Below are 14,412 nucleotides of genomic sequence, written 5' to 3'. Positions count from 1 at the left end.
CAGAAACCGTTGTTTTCTAAGTTGCATTTATTAAGTTAGAGCACCTACAAAAAGTCCCGATGAGTGTTATTACAGGCTTTTATTTTTGTGCAACCTGCTTTTTTCATTTGCTGTTGAATAAAGGACGGTAAAAATTCGATTGCTTAACAGAAACTATTCTTCCACAATGTAATCAAACTGATTGTAATGCAGGACACATCGTTTGGTCACTGAAAAGAGAATGCATTAGCACTAGAAGAATAGTATTATTCTAATTGCAAGCTGTTGTGGCAAAGTTTCAAATTTTTGCATTCGGAACTTGAGTCATCGTCTCCCTTGGCCTTAGGCTGCACTTGTGTTCTTCAAAAACAATTACTTGACAAGCAGTCCTACAATAATTATGCATGTGGTAAAAGGCTCGTGCAGCTGCTTCTCCTGATTTAGCTGATCAGGGGAATTTAAGGAATGTCTCTGAATTTCCTCCACTGAACATTTGAATAGGTGGCCGCTGTAAAAATGAGATATTGGGGGGGGGTTGATGTGTGTGTGAATGGAACCGTCTGCTGTAATTGGAGAGTTCATTTGCATAGACAGTTTAAAGCAATTCTCGAAATGCATAAATTATTAGTCAAATGAATAAAAAGGTCAAATATTGTTTCATTATTATTCAGTTTCTTTGTTTTTTTTTTTTTTTTTTAAGAAAGAAGAACTTGTAGAGAGTACGAAACAACGAGACAGGAGACGTAGGTGAAGTCGGGTCTGTTTACGATTCCACATTAAAAGAAGTACAGCTTACACAACTTGTCGGGAACAACATCGACACCTAACAACTAACTGAACCGGCAAAAAGCAACTACCCAGAAAACCCCTCGCTCGTAAAGTGACAGACCACTGGTTGGTGAATGCCTCTCAAGTCTCTTAATGTGGGTCACCACAAACTGAGAAGGAGCATTGCTTTGAATTCATCCTGCACCACCGAGGACAGGTGTGAAAACACCCCTAAACTTGCTTTCTTTGGTCCTTTTCTTGCAGGTTAATCTGCACTTTGCTGTTTATACCAGGTCGTAATGTCTCGTGTTTTTTAAGAAGTTAATGACTGTAAATGCTGAACAGGAATGAAAATGAAATCTCTAAATTGCCCAGTAGAAATGTCCCCTGCTAATATTAAGCACCCTCAGAGGCGACCTTGCTTTTCTTCTTCTTCAACATGTGACCATTTTCATTAACAAAGGGGTGAGTGAGCCAACATTTCCACCCCCAGACTACATTGGAGTCTGTTCTTATGTTTGCAACAAGCGTAGAATCCCACTCCACCAGGATATAGCATACATTAGCCCTAGCATTTCCAATGTAAAATGTAAGAGCGACTTGTTACCTTGACAGTTGCTTTAAGAGGGTCGAAACAGTCGATAATTGCAACACCAGAGCCAGGATAGCAAACCTGAACTTGAACAGGGTTGAAACCGTGATGGGAAAGGTTTCTTTTATTCAACTCTTGTAGTTAAAGAGTTGAAGAAACTAGTTGCCTTTAAGACAAATGTCAAACAGAGGCTGCAGAGATCACAACTCCAAATAATGACCTGGTCATTTTGATAAATATACACAGTCTATTTGAAAGGGAAAAAAAACCCCATTATTTTTAATAGCATAGTTATCCTATTTAACAGACAGTAACCCATTAACATTCTCAAGTCTTCTCCAACGATGTGGCATGTCGGAGCTGCATGTCTCCTGCGTCTACTGTCTCCGTGTTATCAGAGCCCGGTTGGGTCAGTGTAACAACAGGGACCACGATGGAACTTTGCCCTGGACTGTCTTGTTTTATCTCTGACAATATCTCCTTATCAGTTTCTCTGAAATTAGAATATTTGCGAAAATAAATTAGGTTGCAGTTATCCCTCTTTAAAGCACCCAACTGGGACTGTTTCATATATATGTATATATTTTAATCAGTTTCCTGTGGTAGATTCCAAAGAAGCCAACAAACCACCTGGGAGGTCTCTATCTAAACTGCACCTGTTTCAGACTGCAGCCGCCCTCCTCCATGCCAGCATATGCTGTACATTGTTCCATAACCATGCAGAAGAGTTGCTGTACGGTGTCATGAAACCCCACCTCTGTGAAATATGAAAGTATGTGTGTTACTTAAGCCACTCTCGGGGACATAATTTAAGGAGGGACAGTCTATGTGCAATCTGGGATTAAATTAAATCCTGGTATGTTAGAGAATCCTTTTTATCAATTACTACTTCAAAAAAAAAAAAAAAAACGTGTGCAGAATCCTCACCACCCTCAGTGATACCAGTGATTTATATTTCAGCGTATTAGTATAGTTTATTGCTCTGAAACTGCAATGCTTTTAGCCCTAGTTCATTTGGCACCGGATAGAGAGCCATCTCATGCAGCTCACACAGATTCAATACACACCGGAATGTCATGATGGAGTCAGAAAGCAGCGTAGCCTCAAGGACGATTACATGTAACCATTACATCCTGTGAATTCCCTCAATGTGTGTGTGTGTGTGTGTGTGTGTGTGTGTGTGTGTGTGTGTGTGTGTGTGTGTGTGTGTGTGTGTGTGTGTGTGTGTGTAAAAGCAGTTTGAAACCAGCCAGGGAACTGGAAGATGAAAAAGATTCCAACTTTCACATAACCCAGAAAATTTTAGAAACAGGGGTGCAAGAGGGAAAAGCCACAAATGGCATAAAAAAACAGAATGACTCACAAACCCATGCACGCACTAAGATACTTGACACTTGACATTAGAAGCTAATTATTTTCATTAAAAACAAGGAGCAAAATGAAAATTTCACATTTGGCTCAGGAGATTCCCTGGTAATTGCCTTCACAAGTGTCGTTACAGCGGAGAACGCCATGAGGGTTCAACCCCCCCCCCCCCCCCACATCACAAACACTGGTGATAGGCATTAATAGTTATAGCAAATATAATTCTACGGTACATCAATAGGCATAAATACATTTAATTTTCTATTTCAATATAGATATCAAAGTAGAAAATACACAATCTGACTAATATCTCTAGTCGGAGGAAAAGGAGATCCAGGATGCAAACGGCAGTACATGAAATCCTCATTATGAGGCCAATTATATCAAAATATTGGAAAAATACATTATAAAAGAACAATAAGGCCTTGAATAGAGTTTGCCATTAAGTTCACAGGGTCACTGTCCTCAGTTTCTTGTATAAAAACTGAATTTGATCAAGATTGCTGCTTACCTTCAGGAGGCGCCCTGTGGGGTTATTGCTTTCAAGCTTATTTTAATGCAAACCAGAGGGCTGGAAAATTACAAATTAGTTGATAATTATGTCATGATGACATTAAAGACGCCAAGCTATCCATCTGTCTCCTATTAAATGACTAATGGCTGCTGGAGGAGAACACAGACGTCTCATGTTTTACAAATGTAACCTATGATGTTGTTCTCACTTGTCTAACTTCACAACTGTTCCCACGCTTGATGTTGGCGCTGGTTTTGAGATATGCTGTAGTTGTGTAGGTGGTGAAATATGACTGATTTGAATTGGAAATAATGGACAGCATTTAAGAAAACAAACAAACAAACAAACAAACAAATAAAATCGCATTATCTAAGCGACCCCTCATCCGTACCCTTTAATCCTCCGTTGCTCTCCTGCACGGATAACAGTTCAAGTCTCTGAGTGTTACAAGTCGAGAGATTTTATTCGACAGAATCAAAACCTCTAATTTCAGAGAAAGAATCTGTCAAGCCTTTTTTTTATCAACATGTAGATCAGATTTGACACCAAGCAAATCTTCACAGACACGCTCTGATGATTCAGATGGGCCCTAATCACCACCAGAGCTTTGTTGTGACACATTGGAGGCTGGCATCTCTGCAGGGGTGTCATCACAACTTTAAGCATCTTCTACTGATCTGATACTACACATCCACCCAGCTCCAACTTTGCATCAAATACCTACAAAGCCCGAAGGATGAAAGATGTGTCAACACTGACGAAAATGATAGCAAACAACTAGAATGCCTTCACTCTCAGGTTCTATCAGCCTCTTATTTAAGCGTCTTTACAACTACATGAGAGAGACGGACAACGCTGTGGCTTTGTAGTCTCAACTGTTGAATTGTGAGGAAGTTTTGAAGTGAGGTTACTGAGGTTGTTTTCACCTGGATGTGTTGGTTTGTTTGTCTAACTGTCAGCAGGATTATGCAAAAACAACAACAACAAAAAAAAACCTAAAAGGAAGTGGATTATTGCCCAAAGATGAAACCATTAATGGAAGATTCTGTATCTCCGGGAACAGAGAGTGATGCAAAAAATGAAACGGTCTCGCGATCCATATACATTCTGTCCTCGATGTGGGAGAGTGATCGTCGGATTTCATCATTTGCAAAATGAAGAGAACTTGAACACCATCCTGTAGGATTAAATTGACGCTATTTTGGGTGTCATGGAGTTCTCCCTCAAAATTGGAACTGCTCAAATAATTGTAGTCTCTATCAATCATTTTCACCAAAAAACAAAGGCAAATAGTGCCCGGGTTAAAATTACTGCAATTTTGGGTTGTCATAGTGGAGCAGCCCATTATGGGTCGCTGGGTCGAATCATCATGTTACCTCTGGCTTGGTCCTTACAGATACATTTAGTCATGACTGTAGGTGGAAGGCTGGATGAGTGTGTGTGTGTGTGTGTGTGTGTGTCCCGGTTGCTCTACTCACACCTTCCCTGGTCACCAGTTGGGGAGGAGGAGACCTGTATGGCGTGATCCCCTGCACACACATGAAAAAAGAAAAGGAAGCAGGTGGTGGTCTACAGCCCTCCGATCAACAGGGGGGGGTAGCGAAATAGCAAAATAATACGTCTAAATGGTATAATTGCATAACTGAAAAAAAGAGAAGAGACCAAAAAAAAAGGGGGGGGGGGGTTCCTGTAAATTTTGGTACAGATCTGGCTCAAAATGTGGATCTAGACCCGGCACATGTTGAATCTTATCACTGAAAAATAGGACATTTATTGCGATTTTTATAAACATGTCCTCTGTGAAAGAAATCATGAATATTTCTGATGCTTTTAGAAATGTTTCCAGACATACATGAGGGTGTGGAGTGGATTTATTTAAAATAGCAATACTGGTCTCCCTCTGTGATATTATCATTAATTTCTCGGAAAATAGTGCATAGACAATTACACACCCATGGTACAATCGTGCGGTTCATATTGACTTGTTCCAAACTGAATGCACTCTATTTGCAACATCCACTGGTTCTCAAAAGGCTCAGCATATTATGTGGAAAATTGGTTTGGGGCTTGACTAGGGTCTGTTGAGCCTGCTGTCTGCATGGAGCTTAGATTGTGCTGTTTCCAAAAAAGAAAAAAAAAAAGTATTTTCTCTCCAAATATAGTTTATTTAACTCGTCAACCATTACAAACCCGTACGTGCAACAGGGAATACCAATAAGGTGTGGAAAATTACATTGAAACCTCTCTGGCACAATACTACTGAGAGTGAATATAAGATAAATTTACAAAACTTTATTCTTCATCATTCATTTTGGGGATACATTTTCATTTGAAGCTTTTTGTCTAAAAATGTGTTTAATATTTCCTGACAAAAACGTGTGAAACTGAGTCGTACGAAGATAATTGGATTATCAGCGAGTAATCTTTGTTGGCCAAGAGGAGGCTGTAATGTCTATAGTTTTACTAGAAAAGGATGAGGTTGACCGCATAGTTCTTTGATCCTTTGATAATGGACCTTTGATCTCAAGACAAACTTCTTCTGTCTGTATCATTTCTTTGTTTGATTTAGTATAAACTCTTGCGTATGATTCTCTCCGTAATTTTTGGATGTCCTGCGAGCGGTCAGTGGAGTCGGTGGATTGTAAACTTCCTGCAATGAATTGTAGCAAAATGGGACAAAAACCAGCACCTAGACCACCAAATCGGCGCTGGACTGGAGCTCTCGCTGGGTTCCGAGTTAGCAACTCAAGTAACCTCTGCTGTTTTATTGTTATTCATTGAGCCCGGAGAGAATTACAAAATAGCCCTAAACAGTTTCATCCTGTAGTTTTAACTGAGTTTATGTTATGTAACTTGCATGACAAGATAGAGGAGTGAGTAATAGGACGGGCAGTAGTAGGAGTACACAAACCAGTCCTATATTTTTGTTTTCACTGTTGGCTTTGAAAAACACATCTGCTCTGCTTCCTACCATAATACAAGGTGTATTTTCTCAAAGGAGGAAAGACATGAATAGGCTACAAAGATACAGGATGTATGTTTGGATAGCTTTATTTTCAGGTCAGTGATGATCGACTTTGGTCTAGACTAAAATATCTCAAAAAATTTTGAATGCCACAGGATACAGATATCCATGATGGTCTATCATGATGACTTCCTGTGACTTTTCTTATAATGCCAACAGTGAAATGTCTCAGCAATAAATGGATCCCCTTGAAATGTGGCTCAGACATTAATGCTCTCCTCAAAATGATTTGTAATAACAGAACGACTTCGGGCATGCATGAAAAAACAGAGCCCTCCCATCAATATGTCAAGGGGATTGGCCAAACAATCCTGGGTCATATGCTAATTTAAAAGTTAAAGTAAAATATTTGCCTCGGGGCGTACTCTGCATTAGGGGTGAGTGATATGTCATAATCCTCCAGCCAGCTATTGTCCTTCCCCGCTCTCCTTTTCGCTCAGAGTATGAACTTTTTCTGCAGAATTCCTCCCCGTGAAATGGTTTTCTGCCCCAAGATACTGAGCTCGTGTCTGGTCTGAAGGTGTGCAGCATACTAGACAGATCCGTCCTCCGCCTTAGCGTGTTTGTGTGCACCTTCGTTGAATGGAATTTGATTTTGTTGGTAGAGGAATATGGTGTCTCTATCCTTCCATCCATCCATTTTCTACCGCTTATCCTGTTAAGGGTCATGGGGGGGGGGGGGGGAGCTGGAGCCTGTGGGTGAGAGGCGGGGTTCACCCTGGACAGGTAGCCAGTCCATCGTAGAGCCAACAAAACCATCCAGAATTATCCACTTTCAAACTCTCAAGCGCATCTTCCAGTACATTCTATTTCTTCTTTATCCAGTCCTGCGTGCAGTGATGATTTGATCGAAAAAAACTGGTTTTTACCCTCGAACCCGTCGCTGGTTCCTGGTAGCAGGTCAAGACACAACAGTTAGCTTCTGCCATCACTTGCGCTCTGCCATCAGTTTGGTGTGGGAGGACCTTAAAGTAAGTAAAGTATGTTACTTATCCTTATTAGAAAGATTTAGACATGTGGATGTACAATGTGTTGTTGTTGTTGTTGTTGTTGTTTTTGGTGATAATATAGTAACTTTTGATGTTGTATTAAGTTCGAGTGTCCAGCGCTAGCTTCCCCAACCTACGAGAAGCTACTGTCCTTCTCTCCTCCTCTTAGTCTGAGAGCTGTGAGCATCTTCCACATGTACTGGGATTATTTTCCATGTGTCAAGGATTATCTTCCACGTGTACTGAGTTGCCCTTGTGGTTGTACGGGGTAGCTTCAGATGTGATTGTGATTCGTGCACTCCTGCAAAAGTGTCCCTCTCGGTGAGTATCCCCTGAAAGTTGTGTTTTGGTTTGTTTTTTTATCACACTACCTTGTGCACGAATGAGAACAGCAAAGAGAGAGTTCTGTTTTCCAAAGTTTTGGATATGTAATCTCGCGCTGGCACTTTTTCCAAGCACTTATGATCCGACTTCTGCTGCACCTGACCTTCACCCCGTTTGCTCCAGATCCACAGATTGCATCTCCCTTCTGTCTCATTTGCCTTGGAACTGCTGAGTGGGTGGCTGCGAGTCATTGCTTCAACCATAAATCCCAAAGTTTGGAAATTCACTTCTTTTTTTTTTTCATCCAGTGTCTAAAAGAGGCTGTTAGTGTTTGTATCTAACAAATAATTAACATTAAATCAGGTTAAATTTGCTATTTGCTCTTAGATAGTGACGTAATCATTGAAAGAAAATCTCACATTCATTTTGGATTTTCTTGAATCCGGAGAAAAACACCAGTTAAATGAATTCCCTCTGTGGGGCTCTCATCATTTTACAAAGAACTAAACGTCCTCATCGGTGCTCTGGCCACATTTACTCAAAGCACCAGTCTCCCAGAGAACATAAGGACCCTTGCCACCCACTGTACAGTTCCAGCTCCTTCTCAAGTTGAGAATATCCTACGACTTCTCTCTCTCTCTCTCTCTCTTTTTTTTTTACATGTTTGAAAAGAGATTCATATCTTTTGTCGATGGAAAAAAAAAGGTCCAGGAAAAGACAATCCCATTTCACCACGGATGAACAGAAGTTTATAACCACTTATCAAAGTTGTGACAGTTATGGCGCTGATTATTTTTGCCCTCGCTCTTGTCAATACATAATGCACAGCTGCCCACACATCACGTAAGACAGTTTAATCTCCAGAGCAAGCTAAAACCAGTCCTAACAGCCGCTGAGGGGGATTTACACATCAATCAGTGGTTTCTTATAGGAAACAAAGTGTATACAACATTCACACAGCATCCAGCTAAATGAACAGGCACAAAGCTTTGTTGCTAGGCAATTTTGAACATGTTTTGTCAATCGCTGAATCACTCATTTTGAAACACACAGACGCGCTAACATGTAAGGCCGCTAATTCGATTGCCACGTGCGTTTAAAAACACACACATTTCTGAAACTGCTTTCTGTGCCACGTGACTGGAAAGCATTCCCACTGTTTTGAGGGGGAGAAAAATGGTCTGAGTCTCATGATAAAACATGGGGGGGGGGGGGGGGGGACGTGCTGAGAAAGATTATTTATTCCACTTTATGGATTAGTATAGTTTTGTGTGGCGGGGAAATTTCTCTTCCTTCAAAAAGATAACTTTTTTTTAGAATTTACATTAGCAACCGAGACCATAGATTCTTAAAATAAATGTTTGAGGTAAGTTTGGAAGTAGGATTCGTTTCTCATAGTCTTGAATTGTCTATTGGACTGCTTTTTTTTTTTTTAACGAGTGAAGTCGCCCTCTGCTGGTAAGAAAAAATATCAATTTTAAATTAAATGATTCATTACACGATTTGGATCAAATATATACACTATCTGCCTTTCAAGAAGAATTGCAGAGGAGCGTAGAAGAAACTTTAAACATTTATATACATTTGCAGACTCATTTGAAAAGGTTTTACACAGCCTTAACTCCTCCCTAGTATTCTGGATAGTGTCTGGTTTGTTAAATCTTGAAACTGCCCAGTAAAACTGGCTTGAAACCCCAAGATTAACCCACGTTTTTCTCTTCTTGTGTTTAGCTCGTAAATGGGACAGGGCACAGAAGCACCTCTGTCATCACCTTCTTCAATAAATCTGTTCTCAAACACTTTGAGGTGTCAGCCAGCAAAGCCTTTTTCTTTCTCTTGCGTCATTTTTACCACGAGTGGAGGGCTTTTCTCTTCAAGCCGTGATTCTGCAGTTGCACTGCGTAGTGTTATGGAGAGCTATATTTTTCAGTTTGACTTGTGACGGCAACTTCTAGCAGCTATGATGACTTATTGAATATCTGTGGGCAGTATAATGCCAGGGTTTGGGAAAACAGACCGGCCCACTGGGAAAATTCCCGGGCTTCCAGATGGCCGGTCCGTGCCTGGCTCAGAGGGAGGTGAGTTGAAAGATTGGTGGAAAATATAACACAACACCTCCAACTTGAGATCACGATCCAAGTTATTTTATAACCACTGTTTTCCAGTCCCTTATTACGACTATCATGCAAAAGCCAAATATAACCAAATCGTGTCATTTGGCCGCGATACTTTCAGACTTGTTTAATGAAGCTGAGCCTTTTCATCACCTCTGCGTGAAATCTGAGATGTCACACTTTCTCTCGAGAATTCGGCAAAGCAAATGTGCCACCGTGATGATTGCTCTGAATTTGTGGCTGTGAACAAGGTGCGCCTTTTCTAAATTTTGTACTGAATTCTTAAAGTCTCACTGCCTTCATATCATGTTGGTACAAATGCCCAACCCCCCCCCCCCCCACACCACCTCATAACCAAAAGATTCACAGTGAATCTTTCAGCCGTTCATTTGCCAGATTTAGCCTTTAGAATTGTATGCTGCACTTTTCCTTTTCATAAAGAATGTCATCATAACAGTGATAATCTGCATATTTATCAGTTTATAAATGAATAAATATAAGCTTGCATTAAGGAAATCCCCAAAAGACAGAGGACAAAATTATGTGTGTGTGTGTGTGTGGGGGGGGGGGGGGGTAGTCAACGTACTTCCTTTTCAAGCTGATGCGATTCACAGTTGGATCACTACTGCTGGTGAAATTCATTATTGCGCCGGACAAAAACATCTGCTTAATGATGCAATGTAATGTAATTGTCTGGGTTGAAAGCAGTTACCCTTTTAAACCGTTTTCAAAAATCAGTTTCCGACAGACATTCAATTCTGCTGTATTTTGCTCTTTTTGTTATGATTATTTTGATGATTCGAGCACACTTAGGTCCACCCTGTGAAGTCAATTTTCACACACACACACACACACACACACACACACACACACACACACACACACAGCGATGAGACCTTTATTGTGGGTGATAGTTTGAAAAGTGCAAGACAATATATTTTCTTCTTTTCAATTTGCCGGAGAAAACGCTTATACTGCTATTAAACGTGCTCACTGGAGGGCTGACATTACTCATATCTCGTCTTCACACCTCCTCGACTGACGCGCCCCTCTGAGCGCTGTACATGGCTAGGAAGCGCGTTCATGTGAGTACGTGCGTCCCACCGCGCACCCCCCCCCCCCCCAACACACACACACACACACACACCACCACCACCACACACACACACACACACACTTCAGCGTCGACACATTACATGGGTGTCGGCGTGAACGTCGCTGTGCTGTGAATGGACAAAAAAAAAACCACTCTCAAACACACACACAAACACACACTCTGTCTCTCTCTCTCTCTCTCTCACTCTCTCTCTCTCTCACACACACACACACACTCTCACACACCTAAGGAATGTGATATTCTCCTCTCAATTCTTGATCTACTCACTGCAGCGGACGCCGGGTAAGTTTGTGTTTCTTGACATATTTATTGCGAGGCAAGCAGACATGTGCTCTTACAATTCCGAGAGCAAAATTCTAGAAAGTACTTCTCTTTGCATTTCTTCATTTCAGCACACATGATGATGTTCTCTTAATTAGCTGCTGGAACTGTTGCAGTCATGTTTGTATATTTATAAGAATGCTGAGCCCCCTGGACTGAACAGAACTCTTTTCATGCCTGTACTACAAAGTCAGAATTTTTTTTTTTTATAATGTATTTGTATATTTAATAGTTTTTTTTTTGTTCTAATGTGCTGGTGGAGTTGAATCTGCCATTGATGCTCTTCTTCAGTTCTTCCTACTGGGACGTCAAACAGTGCTCACTGTAGCCTGCATGATAATCAGAGGGTGGTTTGGATTACATAAAGAAAAACTAATTTGCCTGCTGCTGCTGGTGAAGAATGATTGGTATTGACCGACCGTATTCCTGCTCCATCACAAACCCGGAGAGGAAAAATGTTGATAAGGAGATGCTTCCTCTTCAAGTTAATGATACAATCTTGAAGGGGGTATGTGTGCATAGTGTGTTCAAATACTGTATTTGCTCATGGTGATTTCCACGTCCAGTGGAGACTATTAAAAGTAAGCGACATGCTCCGTTGAGGCAGCTGAATGTGTAGCCATGAAACTGCTCTCAGACCAGTAGGTCCACTTCGTGAGATCAAACCCACAACATGATGAGTTATAAGGGTGATTGAGGATGTGTGAGATAAAATGGGAGAGATTTGCCTGCGTGCACGTGTGTGTATGTGTGCGCGCGCGTGTCGCAGTATCTATGCAGGATCCGTCCACCGTTGGACAAGGTTGATGTGATAAAGAGACAGTGAGGAAATCAGAGTTGAGTGACTTGCAGGATTTTTCCTCCCTCGACTCCACACATGCACAAAACACTGCATGGCAAGAGAATGATTGAGTAAAGCTTCAGATTTGCCTTGAAATGATCGTTTTCTGCAGTGTGGTCCTATGGAAAGTAGCATATGCTATGGTTAAAGTTTGGATGACGACCTGCTTGTTGAACGTGAACCATGGTAACGGTATGGCTAGACAGAGGAGTACAGGGTTTTTCAGCTTGGACCCGGCCCAAGTCCCACAGCGTAGTAACCCCACCCGACCCCAAACTGACAGTCTGTTTTTGAAGTGCAAACCGGCCGGAGCCTGACGTGGTTTATGTAAGCAGCTCTCTGACTGGCCGTGGTTAAATTTTCACCAGAATGAATTGGAAACGAGGACAAAAGATATCAATTCACTTTAACACAAACGTCCAAAGAGACACACACACACAAAAAAAAAAAAATAAATAAATTTAAAAAATATATATATGTACAGTATATATATATAAAAACAAATTTCATCCAAGCGTTATCAACATTGTGGCGTTTGCTGAAAGCGATGTTAGGCTACAGAAATGAAAGCGATGCTTTAACAGCAGAACAAAACATCACCAAAGCAGCTGAGATGTATAGTATAAACAATATAATCACCATGGCAACTGCAGCTTCAAACACCCGTATTAAATCAAAGATACTGTACACACAATAGTATGTTGCTAGGCAATGCATGGACGCACTTCTCTCAGGGCGGGGACTGTATATTGATCTACATGGATACATTAGCTTAATGATAAATGGGCCCACTCAACAATCGATACAGAATCGGCACGTTGATGTAAATCACCGTCTTTAAAATGAGCTCTTTTATTGACAGTACCATCGCAGTTCTCGCCTTGATCGTTCGATGGTAATCAGCGGCTTGTTTGTGAGTTGAAAAGTTTATTAATCAGACTGCATTAAATGGGTACGGGATATCACCTCACATCGATCGCAGGCACCTGAATCGCGTCGAATCAAAATTCTTTCACGGGAGACTTTGTGACAGCGGCAGATATCATGTTGTTGCTCAAAGAATGGATTGCCAACACTTTGCTCCAGGAGTTCCCAGTATCAAGGGTTCCCTTATTTACTGCCTTGAAATGTTAAGGGCTCTACCTAATGGGCTGCCTGGACACGGCAGGCATTTGCTTATGTTACTTAATTACAGTGGGGGAGTTTATCTTGGAAAGGAAAAAAAAAAATGGACACCAGTGATGAGTAGCAGAGTCAAACCAAGGACACATCATGGCTGGTTATGAAATAGGGCCATGGAGCAGCGAGCCTTCAGTGTAGCTCATCTTCTAGCGCCCTGCCAAGTGGGCTTTTACAACGTGTAGCAATGCGCCAGTCCAACTTTTCCTCTCCCAACGCTGGGTCTAATACTTGGTTTCAGGCTGTATTGGCCAGTCTGATACCAGTGTTGTTGTTTTTTTCTCTCTCTCGTTTAAAAAACAAAAAAAAAAAGGAATCTATTTATAACAGAATTTTGGATCCTTTGTTTATTTTTCTCCTGAGGCTGTAGCTGCACATAAGTGAGGACATAAGCGGCGCTGCCAGAACCAATCCTGCTCATTACTTATACATAGATACTTGCCCTGGTAACTGCTGACTTTATCATGATAGATGCACCCCATTTGGTTCATTCTTATTTGTATTCATATTTCCTCATATTCCTTCTTACTTGTTCTCCTATAAGCAACGGATTCCCCTTGGGGGATCATTAATGCTCAATAAACGCTAAGCATATTCACAAAGCAGGAGACGAGAGCTTTGTCTAGTCATAGGTAAGTTCCTGGTTCAACCCGTGGCTCTTACAGTTTCAAGAGCAAGACACTGAACCCCTTGCCACGAACCCCTACATGTGTGCGAATGGAAATGTGCTGTAAACTGCTCTCAGTGGTTCACAGATTTAGAGGAAAACAAACACAAATGCAGTCCATTTATCATTTAATGTAAACCAATTAAAGCGATAACGTTTGTGTCCTTTTTACAGAGGGATTCATGTTTACATCCTAGAGCTGCAGTGCATTTACAGCTTCATTATGTAGCAATTGTTCGTCACGTGTTCCTGACCAAGGTAAAACGACACCGTACAAACAGAGGCAACTACTGCTACAACCAAACAAAACACTGAAACAAAAGCATAATAAAACATATGAAGTCACTGGTTCGTTTAATATCCTCCTGGGGATATTAGTTCTCAGTGACATTAATACTTTTAATAAACATTATAAAAATACTCATCTACTAACCAGAGCGCTTTCATAAACTAGTCATGCAACATTGCAGTTGTTATGCCCCCGCAATGTTTACCTGTCAACGTAACCTTGACCTTTGACCACCAAAATTCCCAGTCCCAGTGGACTTTTGTGGCAAATTTGGAGAAATTCGCCCCAGGACAGATATCGTATGATCATTTGAGGTTTCAGTGACCTT

At 41.1% G+C, this 14,412-nt stretch overlaps 1 protein-coding gene across 2 annotated transcripts in view; it reads left to right on the top strand.

The window, feature by feature from the left end:
• The first annotated feature begins 10,855 nt into the window (after positions 1–10,855).
• htr1fa (5-hydroxytryptamine (serotonin) receptor 1Fa) overlaps positions 10,856–14,412 on the top strand; it is a 29,369-nt gene continuing 25,812 nt past the window's right edge. The window contains exon 1 of one of the 2 annotated variants that reach the window (XM_086221174.1): positions 10,856–11,069. The gene's annotated coding sequence lies outside the window, so the exon portion shown is untranslated. The remainder of the gene's footprint in view (positions 11,070–14,412) is intronic. The other variant, XM_086221175.1, reaches the window with a different exon arrangement.

Source organism: Aulostomus chinensis, chromosome 12 (genome assembly GCF_037954235.1).
Source record: "Aulostomus chinensis isolate RoL2024-O1b breed Wild chromosome 12, RoL_Achi_v1.0, whole genome shotgun sequence".
Lineage (NCBI taxonomy): Eukaryota > Metazoa > Chordata > Actinopteri > Syngnathiformes > Aulostomidae > Aulostomus > Aulostomus chinensis.
This window is presented reverse-complemented; position numbering and strand designations above follow the sequence as displayed.